The sequence below is a fragment of the Lithobates pipiens genome, unplaced genomic scaffold (genome assembly GCF_037356315.1).
Source record: "Lithobates pipiens isolate NorthernLeopardFrog02 unplaced genomic scaffold, aLitPip1_a1.2 Scaffold_1, whole genome shotgun sequence".
NCBI classification, from domain to species: domain Eukaryota; kingdom Metazoa; phylum Chordata; class Amphibia; order Anura; family Ranidae; genus Lithobates; species Lithobates pipiens.
In genome coordinates, this window is record NW_027507685.1 from 114,037,819 (window position 1) to 114,057,848 (window position 20,030).

Genomic DNA, 20,030 nt, shown 5'->3' on the forward strand with positions numbered 1-20,030 from the left:
CCCCAGAATAGTCTACAGGGGCTTTAATGCAGGACATGACAGGCAGTCAGAGACTGCAGACATAGTACAGGAGATGATCAGAGACTGTAAACATAGTACAGGAGATGATCAGAGACTACAGACATAGTACAGGAGATGATCAGAGACTGCAGACATAGTACAGGAGACGATCAGAGACTGCAGACATGGTACAGGAGACGATCAGAGACTGCAGACATGGTACAGGAGACGATCAGAGACTGCAGACACAGTACAGGAGACGATCAGAGACTGCAGACACAGTACATGAAATGATCAGAGACTGTAAAAAAACAAAAAAACAGGAAGATCTCTTTTTTATTGATTTATTGAACAGACGGCACACTTTCAGGGGTCGATGTAACAGAGCAAAGGGGTAAGAGGAGATCGGATTTACACCACATAGAAGATGTATTGGTGGTGGAGCCGAAAGGGAGGGAAGAGGTAAAGGAAATGACTGAAAACAGACCTCGGGTCCCCAAGGAGGATAGGGTGACATGGGTGGTACATAAGAAGGTCTGCGGGTCACGGGTCTCTCATCTTATTAGTATTTGAGGAAAAACAGACGCCAAGTGCTCCTCGTGCATAGCATGAGATCACGGCACACACCGGAGGGGTGCAGCCATGTTAGGAACAGCAAATGAGTAAAAGCCAAAAAAAAAAAATTCTATAAAAGATCTTCTTGCAAAAGATTTACAATACTTACTTGACCCACCACCACTTACCTGACCCACCGCTTACTCGACCCACCGCTTACTCGACCCACCGCTTACCCGACCCACCACTTACCTGTCCAACCGTTTACCTGACCCACCACTTTCCTGACCCACCACTTACCTATCCAACCGCTTACCTGACCCACCACCGCTTACCTGACCCACCACTTACCCGACCCAGCACTTACCCGACCCACCGCTTACCTGACCCACCGCTTACCTGTCCAATCGCTTACCTGACTCACCGCTTACCTGACCCACCGCTTACCTGACCCACCACCACTTACCTGACCCACCACCACCCTGTACCATGACTTACCTGTCCCACCACCAACCTGACTCATTAATTACCTGTCCCACCGCCTGCTCCTTGGATTATCGCCCTCCTAAAGATTTATGGAAGCCCAAGAATCTGCATCATCATCCAACACACTGCCTGGTCCCCTGAGTCAGGACAAGCTGATGCCCACCTCCCTGCTTCTCCTGTGTGTCACAGGGGTGCACTACTGTGATCTAGAATCAGATGACGATTGGCTAAAGCCTGCTGTTAGTCAACGTCACACAGAGTCGTTCCAGGCCCTGGAAGTATCCCAACAATATTGTCGGGAACCACCTAGCTGCCTAAGTGACAGACGGCTTCGGCTTTCAGCACATGGCTGGAGGCCAAAGCCAGCTGCGCTTGCCCCCTGTTCATCTGTCCAGGGGCAGAGCAGAGAACGATAACTGACGGTCACTGCTCTCAGATCAGAGTTTATGGGGAACTGAGAGATTAGCAGTCATATGATCAGCGGTCATGTGATCAGCGGTCATGTGATCGCTCGGTCCTCGGCCTTAGAGTCAGAGGGGGACAGCTGCAGCATTGGACTGAGGCTACAGCCATCTAGGGAAGTATGTAGGTTTGCTTTTTTAGCTATCCCTCACCTTTCCTATAATCAAAGTCCTTGTTTATGAAAAGATGTGACCATGCATATCTTCTTCCTGATAGTGGTGGGCGTGGTTACAGAACACTATGCAGACCCTCCCCCCCCAGTACAAATATATCCCCCAGTACATATCCCACCCAACCCCCCCCCCCCCCCCCCCCCCCGTACAGATCTATCCCTTGGACATATCCTCCCTAACCCCCCCAGTACAGATCTATCCCCCAGTCCATATCCCATCCAAACACCCCCCAGTACAGATCTATCCCTCTGTACATATCCCACTCAAACCCCCCAGTACAGATCTATCCCCCAGTACATATCCCATCCAGCCCCCCCCCCCCCCAGTACAGATCTATCCCCCAGTACATATCCCATCCAAACCCCCCCCCATACAAATGTATCCCCCAGCACATATCCCTTCCAAACCCCCCCAGTACAAATCTATCCCCCAGTACATATCCCATCCAAACACCCCCAGTACAAATCTATCCCCCAGTACATATCCTATCCATACCCCCCCCCCACCCAGTACAGATCTACCCCCAGTACATATGCCATCAAACCCCCCCCCCCCCCAGTACAGATCTATCCCCTAGTACATAGCCCACCCACCTCCCCCCCACCAGTACAGAGCTACCCCTAGTATATATCACAACCACCCCCCCCCCCCCCCCCAGTACAGATCTATCCCCAAGTACATATCCCATCTAAACCCCCCCAGCACATATCCCACCCATCCCCCCCAGTACAGATCTATCCCCCAGTTCATATGCCACCCAACCCCCCCCCCCCCCCCCGAACAGATCTATCCCCCAGTACATATCCCATCCACCCCCAGTACAGATCCCTCCCAGTACATATCTCACCCACCCCCCCCCCCCCCAGTAAAGATCTATCCCCCAGTACATATCCCACCACTCCCCCCCCCCCAATACAGATCTATCCCCCAGTACATAAAGAGAGAAGAAAAGAGGTAAGGAGAGAAGAAATGAGGAGAGAGGAGAGGAAGGGGAAGGAGAGGAGAGTAAGGGGAAGGAGAGGAGAGAAGAGGAGAGGAGAGAGGAGAGAAGGGGAAAGAGAGGAGAGGAGAGGAGAGAGAAGAAAAGATAAGGGAGAGGATAGGTGAGGAGAGAGGAGAGGAGAGGAGAGAAGGGAGACGAGAGGAGAGAAGAGAAGGTAGAGGAGAGAGGAGAGGAGAGAGGTGAGGTGAGAAGAGGTGAGGAGAGAAGAGAGGAGTGAGGTGAGCAGAGAAGAGAGTCGGTGTCTGTCAATGGAGTGTAAGAATTGATGATTGGAGGCTGTGGTGTACCAGCAGTGACCGTTGAGTGTTCTGGCGGTGACAGTTGGGAGTGCTGTAATCCCAGTGCAGTAATCTGTATTATTCTAGTGCTGTGTGCGGAGGGCAGATCCCGGCTGAGCGGTGTTTGCAGTTGCACTTTGTCCTACTTTATATCCTCCAACTTTCCAGCTGCAGACAGGAAGCGTGGACTCCGGCTGGGGAGGGAAGGAAACCGATAACCGTTCCCAGGTGGGAGAAGAATCTGACACCTGATAGGCTGACGCAGGTTTTGGCATTTGAGAAATACAGAAGTGCAGCTCCATGTCCTCCAGGAAAGGTAAGAATTGTCCATGCCTCTTGCTCCTGTGCCTGCGCTGCCCCTTCCTTCTATCCCCTGCGCTGCCTCTTCCTTGCCCGTCCCCTGCGCTGCCTCTTCCTTGCCCGTCCCCTGCGCTGCCTCTTCCTTGCCCGTCCCCTGCGCTGCCTCTTCCTTGCCCGTCCCCTGCGCTGCCTCTTCCTTGCCCGTCCCCTGCGCTGCCTCTTCCTTGCCAGTCCCCTGCGCTGCCTCTTCCTTGCCAGTCCCCTGCGCTGCCTCTTCCTCCTGTTCCCTGCGCTGCCTCTTCCCTTGCCTGAGCCCTGCGCTGCCTCTTCCCTTGCCTGAGCCCTGCGCTGCCTCTTCCCTTGCCTGAGCCCTGCGCTGCCTCTTCCCTTGCCTGAGCCCTGCGCTGCCTCTTCCTCCTGTCTCCTGCGCTGCCTCTTCCTCCTGTCCCTTGTGCTGCCTCTTCCTCCTGTCTCCTGCGCTGCCTCTTCCTTGCCTGTCCCCTGCGCTGCCTCTTCCTCGCCTGTCCCCTGCGCTGCCTCTTCCTCCTGTCCCCTGTGCTGCCTCTTCCTCCTGTCCCCTGCGCTGCTTCTTCCTTGCCTGTCCCCTGCGCTGCCTCTTCCTCCTGTCCCCTGCGCTGCTTCTTCCTTGCTTGTCCCCTGCGCTGCCTCTTCCTCCTGTCCCCTGTGCTGCCTCTTCCTCCTGTCCCCTGCGCTGCCTCTTCCTTGCCTGTCCCCTGCGCTGCCTCTTCCTTGCCTGTCCCCTGCGCTGCCTCTTCCTTGCCTGTCCCCTGCGCTGCCTCTTCCTTGCCTGTCCCCTGTGCTGCTTCTTCCTTGCCTGTCTCCTCCGTTCCCTCTTCCTCCTGTCCCCTGCACTGCCTCCTTCTCCTGTCCCCTGCGCTCCCTCTTCCTCCTGTCCCCTGCGCTGCCTTCCTCCTGTGCCTGCATCGACTCTTCCTCCTGTCCCCTGCTCTGCCTCTGCCTCCTGTGCCTGCACCGACTCTTCCTCCTGTCCCTGCACCGACTCTTCCTCCTGTCCCCTGCTCTGCCTCTTCCTTGCCTGTCTCCTCTGCTCCCTCTTCCTCCTGTCCCCTGCGCTGCCTCCTTCTCCTGTCCCCTGCGCTCCCTCTTCCTCCTGTCCCCTGCGCTGCCTCTTCCTCCTGTGCCTGCATCGACTTTTCCTCCTATCCCCTGCGCTGCCTCTTCCTCCGGTGCCTGCACCGACTCTTCCTCCTGTCCCTTGCTCTGCCTCTTCCTTGCCTGTCCCCTGCGCTGCCTCTTCCTTGCCTGTCCCCTGCGCTGCCTCTTCCTTGCCTGTCCCCTGCGCTGCCTCTTCCTTGACTGTCCCCTGCGCTGCCTCTTCCTTGACTGTCCCCTGCGCTGCCTCTTCCTTGACTGTCCCCTGCGCTGCCTCTTCCTTTACTGTCCCCTGCGTTGCCTCTTCCTTGCCTGTCCCCTGCGCTTCCTTGCCTGTCCCCTGCGCTGCCTCTTCCTCCTGTCCCCTGCGTTGCCTCTTCCTTGCCTGTCCCCTGCGCTGCCTCTTTATCCTGTCCCCTGCGCTGCCTCTTTCTCCTGTCCTCTGCACTGCATCTTATTCCTGTCATCAATCTTTTCTCTCTCTCTCTGCCTCTTCCTCCCATCCCCTGCATTTCCTGTCCCCTCTGCTCCTCTTTCCCATCCCCTCTGCTCCTCTTCCCCCCATCCGCTGCACTGCCTCTTCCTCCCACCCCCTTCACTGCCTCTTCCACCCTTCCTGTTTGCTGCCTCTTCCTCCCGTCCCCTGCGCGGCCTCTTCCTCCCGTCCCTTGCGCGGCCTCTTCCTCCCGTCCCTTGCGCGGCCTCTTCCTCCCGTCCCTTGCGCGGCCTCTTCCTCCCGTCCCTTGCGCGGCCTCTTCCTCCCGTCCCCAGAGCTCCTCTTCCTCCAGTCCCCTGCACTGCCTCTTCCTCCCTTCCCCTGTGCTCCTCTTCCAAACTAGGTTTGCTAAAGATTCATTTGATATGTCTAAAGATTCTGTCACTAACTGAAATATTCCGTTTCCATTATTCTCTATGGGCATTTCATCTTCCTGTTAAAGTCTATGGGCATTCCTTTCTGTCATTCCTTTTGCACTCCCCTTCGCTGCCTCTTCCTCCCGTGCCTTGCGCTGCCTCTTCCTCCCGTCCCCAGAGCTCCTCTTCCTTCCTTCCCCTTCGCTGCCTCTTCCTCCCGTCCCCTGCTCTGCCTCTTCCTCCCATACCCTGCGCTGCCTCTTCCTCCCATCCCCTGCGCGGCCTCTTCCTCCGGTCTCCTGCGCGGCCTCTTCCTCCGGTCTCCTGCGCGGCCTCTTCCTCCGGTCTCCTGCGCGGCCTCTTCCTCCGGTCTCCTGCGCGGCCTCTTCCTCCCGTCCCCTGCACTGCCTCTTCCTCCCGTCCCCTGCACTGCCTCTTCCTCCCGTCCCCTGCACTGCCACTTCCTCCCGTCCCCTGCACTGCCTCTTCCTTCCGTCCCCAGAACTCCTCTTCCTCCCATCTCCAGAGCTCCTATTTCTCCCGTTTCCAGAGCTCCTCTTCCTCCCTTCCCCAGAGCTCCTCTTCCTCCTGTCCCCTGCGCTCCTCTTCCTCCTGTTCCCTGCGCTCCTCTTCCTCCCGTCCCCTGCACTTCTCTTGCTCCTTTCCACTGCGCTCCTCTTCCTCCTGTCCCCTGCGCTTCTCTTGCTCCCTTCCGCTGCGCTCCTCTTCCTCCTGTCCACTGCGCTCCTCTTGCTCCCTTCCGTTGCGCTCCTCTTGCTCCCATCCCCTGCACTCCTCCTGCTCGCTTCTGCTGCGCTCCTTTTCCTCTCATCCCCTGCGCTTCTCTTCTTCCCATCCCCTGCGCTCCTCTTCCTCACAGGTTCATACCATGTGACCATATTTCCAGGTACGGAACGTGTGCTGCACCTGCTCTGCACCTACCAGGCCAAGCTGTGCACCCCCGACCAGCAGAAGCTCCGCGACTCCCTCCAGGGGGTGATAGGAATGTTCCGGAGTGACCTCTTCCAGGCTCTTTTGGGTATGAGAACATTGAAAGTGGACCTGTCATCAGACTGGCATGTGATGGGCAGCATGCTGGGTAATGTGTCAGTGTAAGACTTCCACAGATATCATAGTCCCCTTCTCCCTTCATTCCATATGTACGGGGCCCTCTGTGTCATTATTCAGGGTCTGAGATGACAGTCATGTAAATCCTGGTGCCTGTGCAGTTCTTGGATGTGTTTACAAATGTATGACACAGATCAGCCTCCTCCTTCTACAATGTTACAATGTATAGTCTGATCAATGGGGGAGGGGACACTGAGAAAATGACTTCTCCAGACAGTAGGGTGGTGAAGGGCGGACAGGTTGGTGGGGGGATGGGGCGGCTGGACAGGCGAGGGTTAATGCCCAGTAAGGCAGAAGCTTGGGATTTTATGGTTGATGAGTTCTGAGTTATTTCCCAGAAGGGGGGGGGGGTCAGGACGTGGCCGGCTGGCATGTTAGTCAAAACACTTTTTTCATTAAACGGCTTCACAGTCCTCCCGAGATCGCATCAAACTTTCAGAATTATGACCGGAAGTATAAACATGCATTTATGTATCTAAACGACACCAACAAGAGAACAAAGAAGCAGAAAAAAATAAAAATAAAATAAAAATCTGTCTATGAAAGGGCGCCGAGTATAGAGCTTTTATTTTTTTATTTTTACAATATTACACAAAGAGGAAAACAATAATAAGACTTTTCTACTACAATATTCCCAAAGTCATTCCCATAGCTTCATATAAACTATAAAAATAATGTAACAATAATAATATAAATAATATTTGTTACATTATTTTTTTATAGTTTATATGAAGCTATGGGAATGACTATGGGGATATTCTAGTAGAAAAGTCTTATTAATATTAATAATAATAATAACAATAACAATAATAAGACTTTGGGAATATTCTAGTAGAGAAGTCTTATTATTTATAATAATATTATTATTATTTTTATTAAGCCTTTTCTACTACAATATTCCCATAGTCATTCCCATAGCTTCATATAAACTATAAAAAAAATTTAACATACATATTATTTACAGTGCCTTGCGAAAGTATTCGGCCCCCTTGAACTTTTCAACTTTTGGCCACATTTCAGGCTTCAAACATAAAGATATAAATTTTTAATTTTTTGTGAATATAATGTAACAAATATTATTTATTTGTGAATATAATGTAACATAAATATTATTTATACCGTATTATTATTGTTACATTATTTTTATAGTTTATATGAAGCTATGGGAATGACTATGGAAATATTGTTGTAGGTAGACAAGTCTAATTATTTATATTATTATTATTAATATTATTATTATTATTAATAATAGTAAGACTTTTCTACTACAATATTCCCATAGTCATTCCAATAGCTTCATATAAACTATAAAACTAATGTAACAAATATTATTTATATTATTATTATTGTTACATTATTTTTTATAGTTTATAAAGTAGAAAAGTCTTAATAATAATAATAATAATAATATAATAAGACTTCTCTACTAGAATATTCCCAAAGTCTTATTATTTATATTTATATTATTATTATTATTATTATTAATAATAATACTTTTCTACTACCATATTCCCATAGTCATTCCCACAGCTTCATATAAACTATAGAAATAATGTAACAATAATAATAATAATAATAATAATAATAATAATAATAATAATGTAACAAAAATGATTTTCAGCAAACAGTAAACAGGCTGTGCTATTCTTCATAGATGCCGATTAATACCGGAAATCATAGATGACCCCTTTGTTACAATCAAAAATAATGAATAGTGAATAAACAAATCAGGAATCAGGATCACAGTATATATATATATATATATATATATATATATATATATATACGCACACACACTCGGCACGCTGGGTTTTCTATTGGCACAATACGAGAAGAGTGTAGGGGATGGAATCTGCCCCTGGTGGTGTCGGCCTCGGTCATGTACTTAGCCGATTTATGCCCACACTACAGCCGAACGATGGCTACAACCTAGGCTTACCTCGCCGGGAGGGCGTACAGCTGATCACAGATCGGGGTAAAGGGCCAATCACAGCAGCTCTTTACCATGTGATCAGCGGTGTCCAATGACAGCTGATCACAATGTCAACACAACCATGAGGAGAGGAGAGCCGGTAACCGGCTTGTATTATAGGGACGTCTACACTGATCATCAGGGCACTTATTATCAATGGTGGATATACAAACTAACAACAATGGTGCCCTGGGGGTGAAGGATAAAAACAAATAACCAGCTGCCCCTTTATTGTGATGAAAGTGGTGTGAATATGGGATCTCCCATCTCAGGCGGGCTTCATATGACGTCCTCAGCTTCCCGCGGGGATAGGAGGAGCGTGCGCGCAAGCTCGCTGCATCACAGAGGAACCGGTGCACGTCTTCCGCCGGTCACCCAGGATCGCTTGTGACAGAGCAGGTACACACAGATCCAGGTCCTGTCAGAGGAGAGGAGACAGATCGATTCCTATGCACTAGGAACACACGATCGATCCGAACCGGTCTCCTCCCCCCACAGTTGGAATCACTCCCTAGGTAACGCGTTTAACCCCTTGATCGCTCCCCTAGTGTTAATCTCTTCCCTGCCAGTGACATATATACAGAAATCAGGGGCTATTTATAGCTCTAATCTCAGTATAAATATGTCAGTGGTTTAAAAAAAAAGTGTCAAAAGTGTCCGATCTGTCCGCCGCAATCCCGAAATAAATAAATAAATCACAGATCGCCGCAATTACTAGTACAAAAAAAAATGCCATAAATGAATAACCTATTTTGTAGGCGCTATAAGTTTTGTGCAAACAAATCAATATACGCTTTTTGCGATTTTTTTACCAAAAATATGTAGAAGAATACGTATCGGCCTAAAAAAAAAAAAAGAAGAAAAAAATATTTGTTTTAAAAATGTGGGGATATTTATTATAGCAAAAAGTAAAAAATAATTATTTTTTTTTCAAAATAGGCGCTCTTTTTTTGTTTATAGCACAATAAACAATTAAAAAATGATAATCAGTCTATATTTACTTTTTTGAAATGTGTTTTTCTGGATATTTTTGTTGTTATTCTGTCTCTCGCTGTTATAATAAACCGACCAATAAAATTATAGACCGATTGCTTCTTTGTCAGCGGGGGCGAATGTACAAAATCAGCAGCCGATCAAATACTTTTTTCCCCCTTCACTGTATAAGGCTTCAGTGAAATAACTACCAACACACGTGGGGTGCATGGATTTTAGTTCTTTCAATCATGGAGGCTCAGCATCACCACATGTGAGGTGCATGGATTTTAGTTCTTTCAATCATGGAGGCTCAGCATCACACGTGGGCGTTATCTAGGGCGGCCTGCATGCCTGGGAACGCCTACTGCTCCACCCATCAGGGTATTTTGATATTTGCATAACTCCTCCCCCCACTGCTTGTATCAGAACTGAGGGCTCTTGAGAGGAGTACTGAGGACTGCCATGTTTCTAGGAAGTTATGCACAGCACCCTGCCGGCCCCTCCCACCAGCTATGATCTGCCTGCATTGCATTGAGGAAGACAGAGGCCCAGTGATGACATCATAGTGTATAAAATAAAGTATGCATTGAAAATGGAACGTTCTTACCTGTGTTGTATAATCGGCGTACGTTGTACATTTCAGACATCCAGGAATGTTATGAGGTCACTCTGAATTCTGCAGCCAAGGAGATCACTGAGTGCTCACATCTGAATTCTATAGAAGAAGAGGAAGAACAGGTAACAAACCATCAGACACAGAGAGAGATCAATCAAACATTGTTACAGTGGATGAGAGGTCTTAATTCTTGTACCCTGGTGCCCACCCTGCAGCTTAGGGGGGCCACAGGAGGGGCCTCTGACACTCACTATGCGGCCCCCAAGACCCCCTGCAGACAGTAAAAGGTGTCCTCCTCACCTAGGTGCTTACTCCAGCCAGCAAAGGGTATATACTGTATACTCCAGACTGACCTCTGATCTTTAATAAAAGGTCTTTTATTATATTGTCAAAAAAAATTTAAAAAATAAAAGCAACGTGCTGTATATAAAAAAAGCCCCCACTTACATAAACACACGCAATGGGACGTCTACACCGATTACTTGTCGCCGTGCATGTCGGAGTGGAGATACGAGGACCTCCAGGATGCCCTGGCCACCTGTCAGCTCAGCAACTGCCGCCATTTTACTCTTCTGGGTCTCTGCTTTCAGAAAAATATATAAGATGTGTTGGTTATGTGATAAGATGAGGCACTGAGATCTTGAGGAATGTAGAACTCAGCTCTACATGCATTGAAGTACAGCATCACAGGAGTAATAACAACATTACAGGAGAGATAACAGCATTCCAAGAGAGAGAACAGCATTCCAAGAGAGAGAACAGCATTCCAAGAGAGAGAACAGCATTCCAAGAGAGAGAACAGCATTCCAAGAGAGAGAACAGCATTCCAAGAGAGAGAACAGCATTCCAAGAGAGAGAACAGCATTACAGCAGAGAGAACAGCATTACAGCAGAGAGAACAGCATTACAGCAGAGAGCACAGCATTACATCAGAGAGCATAGCATTACATGAGTGAGTAGAGCATTACAGGAGTGAGCAGTGAGCACAGCATTACAGGAGTGAGCACAGCATTACAGGAGAAAAACAGCATTGCAGGAGAAAGAACAGCATTACAGGAGAAAGAACAGCATTACAAGAGAGAGGACAGCATTACAAGAGAGAGAACAGCATTGCAGCAGTGAGAACAGCATTACAAGAGAGAGAACAGCATTACAAGAAAAAAAAACAGCAGTAAAAGCAGTAAGAACAGCGTTAAAGCAGTGAGAACAGCATTACAGCAGAGAGAACAGCATTACAGCAGAGAGAACAGCATTAAAGCAGTAAGAACAGCATTCTACCCATCAACATCTCCTCTCTGTTTCAGGGGCTGCCCTACACATGGGACACTACTACATATATTTTGGGATTGCCCCCACCCGAATAACATTTAGCACAATGCTAATCTCATGATTGATCGAATTTCAGGCAGAAAGATCCCACTAACACCCCAAATGTGCCTTTTATTCTCCCCCATATAAGATATACCAATATCCAGTACTAGACTAATCCATACTCTATTTAGCTCTATCCACTGGACCATCGCTTTTAATTGGCGTTCATTCAATGTACCATGGCCTCAGGTTCTTAACCGTATGGTAAAACATCAAACTACCAGAAAGAATACACCACACAATATATGACACCATGCATATATACTAAAAAAAAAAAAAAAAATGGACTCTATGAGAAACCTCACTATTAGTGTGATGTTGACTACTGTTATTTTATTCAAGCACACCTACAGTTCCTTCCCCGCAAATGTTATATAGATTTATAATCCAATGTGTGCATCTTGTCACATGATATATCTTTACTCAGTTATAATGTTTTATCTAAATGAATCTTTCACTTGTACATCTTCTACCACTGTCAAAATGTTGTACTATGACCTTAACCATAATAAAAACCATTTGTAAAAAAAAAAAAAAAGAACAGTGTTACAGGAGTGAGCACAGCGTTACAGGAGTGAGCACAGCATTACAGGAGAGAGAACAGCATTACAGGAGTGAGCACAGCATTACAGAAGAGAGAACAGCATTACAGGAGTGAGAACATCGTTACAGGAGAGAGAACAGCGTTACAGGAGAGAGAACAGCGTTACAGGAGAGAGAACAGCGTTACAGGAGTGAGAACAGCGTTACAGGAGTGAGAACAGCGTTACAGGAGTGAGAACAGCGTTACAGGAGTGAGGACAGCGTTACAGGAGTGAGGACAGCGTTACAGGAGTGAGGACAGCGTTACAGGAGTGAGGACAGCGTTACAGGAGTGAGGACAGCGTTACAGGAGTGAGGACAGCGTTACAGGAGTGAGGACAGCGTTACAGGAGTGAGGACAGCGTTACAGGAGAGAGAACAGCATTACAGGAGAGAACAGAGTATAGAAAAAAAACTTCCTCCCTGTGCACAACATACCAGTATATATAAACATACAGAATCTAGTATATCACTACAGCGTCATCTATATTTCAGAGTGCATAGTACATGCTGTTGCACTTCCCACAACACATGGGTGTTTTAACTAATCTTCAGGCCTAAAATGTGCTTTTTAATACATGTGCAAAAGGAGAAAAAAAAACCCACAAAAAACAACGAAAGCACAGCTCCCAACTGTTGCTAATTTCAAAGGGAATGTATTTCATTTGGAACAAAGTCTCTCTGTCCCTCTTTTGTCCCTCACTTTGGTCTGATCTATAGTGTCTATAAAATGAACTTCTTATCAAAAATTGTTAAACCTTTTATCCAAATCATACATTTCTGCATTTGTCAAAAGCCAATATAAAGAAATAGTAGTGGTTAAAAAAAAAGCCCCTGTGGGTTTAACCAATGATTTTTTTCTTGTACAATTGCCCTTTAAGGGGGCGTGGCAGGGAGCGTGTCTTATGCCTACATACTTTTGGCAATAGGTGTCCTTTATTCCCATCTCAGAAAGTTGGAAGGTATGGTGAAAATAGTCACACCGAAGAGAGCAAAATGATGGCAGCATTGATGTGTAAAGGGTCTGTAATAGCTGCGATCTCAGTCTTGTGTCTCTCCAGTCTCCTGAGTAATATATGTGGCCCTTTGGGGGTGTCAGGGGCCACACTTGAGGATCCCCATTATATCAGGAAAGCGGACCATTATTATTCTAGTAGAGCAGAAATTCAATGTTTAGCCCATTCCTTATTTACAAAGCTTTGTCGCCCAGCAGTCAGGGGCCCGGGGGCCCGGAGGCCCTTGTTGGTTTGAATGGGAACTTTTTGCTATTTTTTGCTAATTTCCAAACTGTTGTGTTTTGGATTTGGTGTAAAACTTTTTTTTCGGCTTATTTCTCTTTCCAGACATTTGAGGAATCGGAGATGGGCGATGAAATAACGAGGGAGCCTGCTGGGCCCCATTGTGTCTGTGTGACCATGAGGATTACAGAAGAGCAGAAAGAGACGGTACAGAAATGGCTGAGCCCGGTACACGCAACCCTTCCCAAGGTCAGGTCACATTCTTCCATTCCTTACTGGTTTCTCCTAAAATCTTTTATAGACATTGAAAATTACCTCTGTAATGACATGAAAGAGTTAAAGCTTCTATGGAATTTTACTGATCGGATTTAGATCCAGTTTAACCCATGACTGACCAACGCTGTGACTGGATATCGGTCACGTGGTATCAAGTTTTCCTAGCGGATAAAATCCATGTTCTCCTCAGCCTTTCCTTTTTATAGGGTGTACATAGGACTTCCATATACAGTGCATGCAGAAAGTATTCACAGCACTTCACTTCTTCCACATTTTGTTATGTTACGGCCTTATTCCAAAATAGACTAAATTCTTTTTTTTCCTCAAACTTCTACAAACATCTCCCATAATGACAACGTGAAAGAAGATTGTTTGAAATCTTTGCAAATGCATTAAAAATAAAAAAGGAATAAATCCCATGTACATAAGGATCACAGGCTCCTCCCATGTACACAAGTATCACAGGCTCCTCCCACGTACATAAGTATCACAGGCTCCTCCCACGTACATAAGTATCACATACTCCTCCCATATACATAAGTATCAGAAACTCCTCCCATGTACATAAGTATCACAGGCTCCTCCCACATACATAAGTATCACTGCTCCTCCCACGTACATAAGTATCACAGGCTCCTCCCATGTACATAAGTATCACTGACTCCTCCAATGTACATAAGTATCACATGCTCCTCCAATGTACATAAGTATCAGAGACTGCTCCCATGCAGATAAGTATCACAGGCTCCTCCCATCACAGACTCCTCCCATGTACAAAAGTATCACAGGCTCCTCCCACGTACATAAGTATCACAGGCTCCTCCCACGTACATAAGTATCACAGGCTCCTCCCACGTACATAAGTATCAGAGACTCCTCCCATGTACATAAGTATCACAGACTCCTCCCACGTACATAAGTATCACAGGCTCCTCCCACGTACATAAGTATCACTGACTCCTCCCACGTTCATAAGTATCACAGGCTCCTCCCATGTACACAAGTATCACAGGCTCCTCCCATGTACACAAGTATCACAGGCTCCTCCCATGTACATAAGTATCAGAGACTCCTCCCACGTACATAAGTATCGCAGGCTCCTCCCACGTACATAAGTATTACAGGCTCCTCCCACGTACATAAGTATCACAGGCTCGGTCCGGAATGGCTGACTGAGAGGACGCACAGTGAGTGAGCTCCGGCTGAGTGTCCTATTTTATTGCTGTGATCCCTGCAATCAGGCTGCCCTGCTCGGTGTGTCCCCGCATGATCGCTCCCTGAGGGGGATGACCAAAGGACGGAGCTCGTCGAACACCCGGAGGGGCTCCGCGGCGGCTAAATCCAGACCCCGGACTGATTCGGGCCTTCTCGCCGGCCCGCAGCCCTTGCAGCACATGGCGTCCCAGACGGAGTGTCCGGACCCTGCCTTGACGGAGCAATCCAACTTCGCTGCACTTATGCATGCGATCGCGACCTGTCAAACCGCCTTGACGGGTAAGATTGAATCGGTGCAGATGGATGTTGGCCTAATCCGCCGCGACATGGACACTTTTCGCGCCAGGCTGACGGAGGCGGAACGCCGGGTAGGAGACGCAGAGGACACCCTGCGGGAGCACTCCGGTGCCATCCGAACGCTGCTGACCAGGGTGAAAACTCTGGAAAGTAGAGCAGAAGACTCCGAGAACCGGAATCGGAGGAATAACCTTCGTATCGTGGGATTGCCAGAAGGAGAGGAGGGTGCAGATCCCCAGGCCTTCACGGAGCGACTGCTGCGGGATCTCCTGCCACGTGCGCAGTTCTCACCATTTTTTGCGGTGGAGAGGGCACATAGAATGCCTGCTGCCCGGGGTCCCCCGGGAGCTCCTCCACGCGCGTTTATTCTCCGCCTGCTGAACTATCGGGACCGGGACCAGGTGCTGCGGGAGGCGAGGAAGATCGAGACTTTACAACATGCGGGCGCACGAATTATGATATTCCCGGACTATTCTGTTGATACGCAGAAATTGCGCCGCTCTTTTGATCACGTCAAGCTGAACCTACGGAATCGCCGTATTAAGTACAGTATGATGTTCCCTGCTAGACTCAGAGTCCAAGACGGCGAGACGGTGCGATTCTTTACATCCCCGGAGGATGCATCGCAGTGGCTAGACTCCCTACCCAGGGGCTGAGGTGGCTCTGAGGTGCCTAGTGCCTCCTTTGTGTTACTGACTGCATGTTGCATCGGTTGCAGCTACTCACGAGATTTCCTAGCGGCTGCCACCCCCTGACTGCAGACACCTGGTATTTATTCCCCTTCTTTATGCCCTTCTTAATGGACTGGGGGTGGGGGGTTCCACGGTCACCGAGGAGCTCAAGTGATGTCACTGTTAACGGGAACGAGATACCCGTGATTTTTTCTGCCCCCTTTTTTCTTTTATTAATTTCCTCCCCTTTTTTTTTCTGCCGCATGACAATTTTACAATTTTTCTGTTTGGTTGGTAACGGGTTTTTAGGTTGAAGCATGTGCCCCCGACCTTGATCAGGAGACTTTCAGAACCTTGCAGGGATCGTCTATCCTGAAGTGGACCGAGCCGGAGTCGGTGTGCTAGGACTGGACTCTCATGGAGCCGGGTATTACGCGCACCCCCATGGTTGTTACCAGGGAGCTTTGTTTTGGGTTTAAGACACGCCGAAGTTTGGGGGGTGGTGTCGGGGAGGGGGGAGTTTTGGTCATGTTCTTGTTTGCAGCGTATGGCTTATCAATGCATTCTATGTTATGTTTCACTATTGTTTTCAGTCTCTGGCGGATGGGATGTCACTCCTTCTGCTACGCGGGTCTGGAGGGAGGTTTTGGTATGGTATAGGGCCTGGGATTTTTTTGATAGGGGTAGGGGTAAAGTGTAGACCTCTGGTACTTATGACCTCTGACTTGCCATGGTACCCTTGAAGATTCTTTCCTGGAATGTTAGGGGGATGAACTCTAAACACAAACGATCCTTGGTTTTTACTTACATTAAGAAATATGCACCCCACCTCTGCATACTCCAGGAAACGCATTTAGTGGGGAGCAAGATCCTGGCCCTTAAAAAACCCTGGGTGGGCTCCTACTATCATGCCACCTATTCTACATACTCTAGAGGGGTTAGTGTTCTTGTGCATAAGTCCCTTCGCTTTACTCTCTTAGATCTCCATCTGGACCCGGGGGGTAGGTATGTGGCCCTGCACGCGGTGTGTGAGGGCACAGAGGTGCTGCTTATTGGACTTTATGCTCCCCCCGGGGCTACTATGGAGTTCCTGCATAGACTGACCCCCGTTATGGCATTGTACCCTGGGGCCGGGGTGCTGCTGGCCGGTGATTTTAATATGGCGCCTGCTCCCTCTGTAGATAGAATGCAGGTTGGCGGAGCGGGGGACTACCCCCTTGCTGAGGTGGATGGGGATGTACGGGCTGACTGATGTGTGGAGATGGAAGTGTCCGGATGTTAGGCAATTCACGTGCCACTCTGCCACACATGCTACTTTCTCTAGAATTGATTTAATGTTGGCTTCGGATATGTTGGTCTCCCGCACCATTGGGATAGAAATCCTTCCTAGATGCATATCGGATCATGCACCCCTGTTGTTACAGCTGGAGATGGGTCTTCCACCTGGGATGGCCCTATGGAGGCTTTCGGGTTACTGGGTAACCGATGAACGGGTAGCCCCGGAAGTGGCGGTGGAGTTGGGGACCTTCTGGGGACATAACAACGACACAGCTAGGCCGCCTATACTGTGGGACGCGTTTAAAGCTTTTGTTAGAGGGCAGTATCAAATGTCCATTGCCAGAGCTAGGAAGGACACTAGACTGGCATTGGAGATGGCGGAGGGACTAGCTATGTGCAGGGGGGAGATGGGGCGACCTATGCGGATCTCCTGAGGGCACATAGGGAAATCTCGTTGCTCCGCACAGACGCTACTAGGAAAATCCTTCTCAACCAATCCCAGCGCATATTTGAGCAGGGTGAGCGGACGGGTCGACTACTGGCTTGGTTGGCCAGGGAGCGATCGAACGCCTCCCATATCGCTCATATTAGGGGGGAGCAGGGAGAGCTGATTTCCAACCCACAGCTAATTAATGCTCGATTTGCAAACTACTATCAGGCCTTGTACACATCTAGGGCCACGGCCGCCCCTGAGGCACTGGAGGACTTTCTGAACCGTATGGCCCTTTCGGAGCTCTCTGAGGCGGACCGTATTAGATTGGATGCCCCCATTTCACTTAAGGAGGTACAGACGGCGGTGGCTACGCTCCAGTCGGCGAAGACCCCGGGCCCGGATGGGATTCCCACGGAGTTTTATAAAACTAACGCTGAAACGGTGGTGCCCCAGCTACACGCCCTCTTGCTCTCCATGCTGCGGGAGGGGGAGCTACCGGCTACGATGTCCGAGGCGATCATTGTGGTGATTCCTAAACCTGGCAAGGACCCGGGTCTGTGCTCCTCATACCGGCCTATACCACTACTCAATGTAGATGCAAAAATTGTCACTAAAATTCTGGCTACCCGACTCAATTCGGTCATTCTAACACTGATTCAAGGTGATCAAACGGGGTTTATGCCGGGTAAAGGCACCGACATAAACCTCAGGCGTTTGTATACTCACATTTCCCTGGCTGCCGCTGGGGATTCGCAGAAGGTCGTCGCCTCTTTAGACGCCGAAAAGGCGTTTGACTGGGTTGAGTGGCAGTTCCTTTGGAAAGTCCTGGAGAGGTTTAACTTTGGACCCCGATTTATCTCCTGGGTTAAATTGCTCTATAGGGCTCCCACTGCTAGGGTGCGCACTGACGGGCTACTATCTGACGGCTTCTCATTGGGTAGGGGTACTAGACAGGGGTGCCCTCTTTCCCCGGGCCTGTTTGCTCTGGCCATTGAACCCCTGGCGGTGCTGTTGCGTGACTCCGTGGAGTTAGGAGGGTTGTGGGTGGGACCGGTGTGTGAAAAGATTTCGCTCTATGCGGACGACACTCTCCTTTATCTTCCGGATGCTTCCTCGGCATTGGACACGGCCCTCGGGCTCATAGATGAATTTGGCTCCCTCTCGGGTGTGCGTATCAATTGGGACAAGTCTATACTGTTTCCCCTGTCCCCTGCTCCCCTGGTCGTGTCCGCCCATACATCATTGCGGACGGTAGATAAATTTCGCTACCTGGGCATAGAGGTTCAGCGGGGTTTCAAGGAGTACCTAACAGACAATGTCTATCCAGTCCTCCAGAACCTGATGGCTAAGTGTCAAGTGTGGAAGGCCTTGCCCCTCACTCCAGTGGGGAGGGTCAATCTGCTTAAGATGACGTTTCTCCCGAAATTTCTATATGTTTTTCGTAATACCCCAGTTCCGATCCCAAATTCCTTTTTCAAAAAGATAGATCAGGTGGTGTCTACCTTCGTTTGGGCTGGGGCGACCCCGAGGATAGCGCAGGCTACTCTCCAACTACCCCTGTCTCGTGGAGGCCTGGCCCTTCCCTGCTTAAAAGAATACTACTGGGCGGCGGTACTGGTCACAGTGCAGTGGTGGTTCAGGCATATCCGCTCTAACCCTTCTGTCAATTTGGAGGCGGCGGTTTTGGGCTCCCATGATGAATTGAGTACATTAGTATACAGGGGGCCGAGGGCTCGCCCTGAGGTCACTACCCCTATGCGAACCACGCTTCGGGTCTGGGCTCAGGTTGCGGCTCGATTGAATCCGCCCGCCGCACTGTCGCCACATACTCCATTATGGGGGAATCCACGACTGAAGCATCTCCAGGTCGGTCCCCGATCCTGCTCTATGGACTAGATATGGTGTCACTACCCTACAGCAGGTGATGCCTGGGGGCTCCCTTATCTCCTTTGATTCCCTTAGAGAAGACTGTCAATTCCCCTCCAGAATGATTTTTCGTTATATACAATTACGCCATGCCCTAAGAGCACAATTTCCTGCAGGAGTGAGCCTACACTCCAACAATGTTGAGAGATTTCTCTTGGCCCCGGAGGTGGATCGGGTTCTCTCATCTCTTTACCTTAGGATTTCGGTAGAGTCGCCCGGGGGGGGGGGGGGGGAGCTGGCCTCTTCCAGAAATGGTTGGGGGACCTCCCCACCCTGGCGACTGATGATTGGGAGGAAGGTATACAACAATACCTGCCACTGATGATCTCGGCTAAGGACAGGTTCATACAGTTAAAATTTATTCACAGGGCATACTATACCCCACAACGCCTGGCTAGAATTTACCCGGGACACCCGGATAGATGCCCGAAGTGTACTACTGCAGTGGGCTCTTTTTTGCACGTGGTGTGGGAGTGCCCGGTTATACAACGATTTTGGGAGGAGGTGGTGCGGGAGATCAACGAGGTTGGGGACCTCTCGGTGGGTCTGGATCCGGTGGTCTTACTATTGGGTGTGTGTGACAGGGTGGCACCGAACATACATAGACAGTTGTTTGTGTTTTATACAGCCTTTTATGCCCGCAAGGCTATCCTTATGCAGTGGAAGAAGTCGGACCCACCTAGTATATCCCATTGGAAGGCCTTAATAGACTCTGCCCTTCCGTTATATAAGCTTACTTATATGAGTCGTAAATGCCCAAAGAAGTTTACCAAGATCTGGGGTTGTTGGGTGCGGGAGTGAGGCGTTAA

General features: G+C 49.1%; 1 long non-coding RNA gene across 1 annotated transcript in view; it reads right to left on the bottom strand.

The window, feature by feature from the left end:
* LOC143967209 (uncharacterized) overlaps positions 1-20,030 on the bottom strand; it is an 87,883-nt gene that overhangs the window by 36,382 nt on the left and 31,471 nt on the right. The window contains exons 3-4 of the long non-coding RNA XR_013271633.1: positions 10,382-10,514; positions 9,926-10,033 (exon numbers count right to left, since the gene is read on the bottom strand). This is a non-coding gene — a long non-coding RNA (uncharacterized LOC143967209). The remainder of the gene's footprint in view (positions 1-9,925; positions 10,034-10,381; positions 10,515-20,030) is intronic.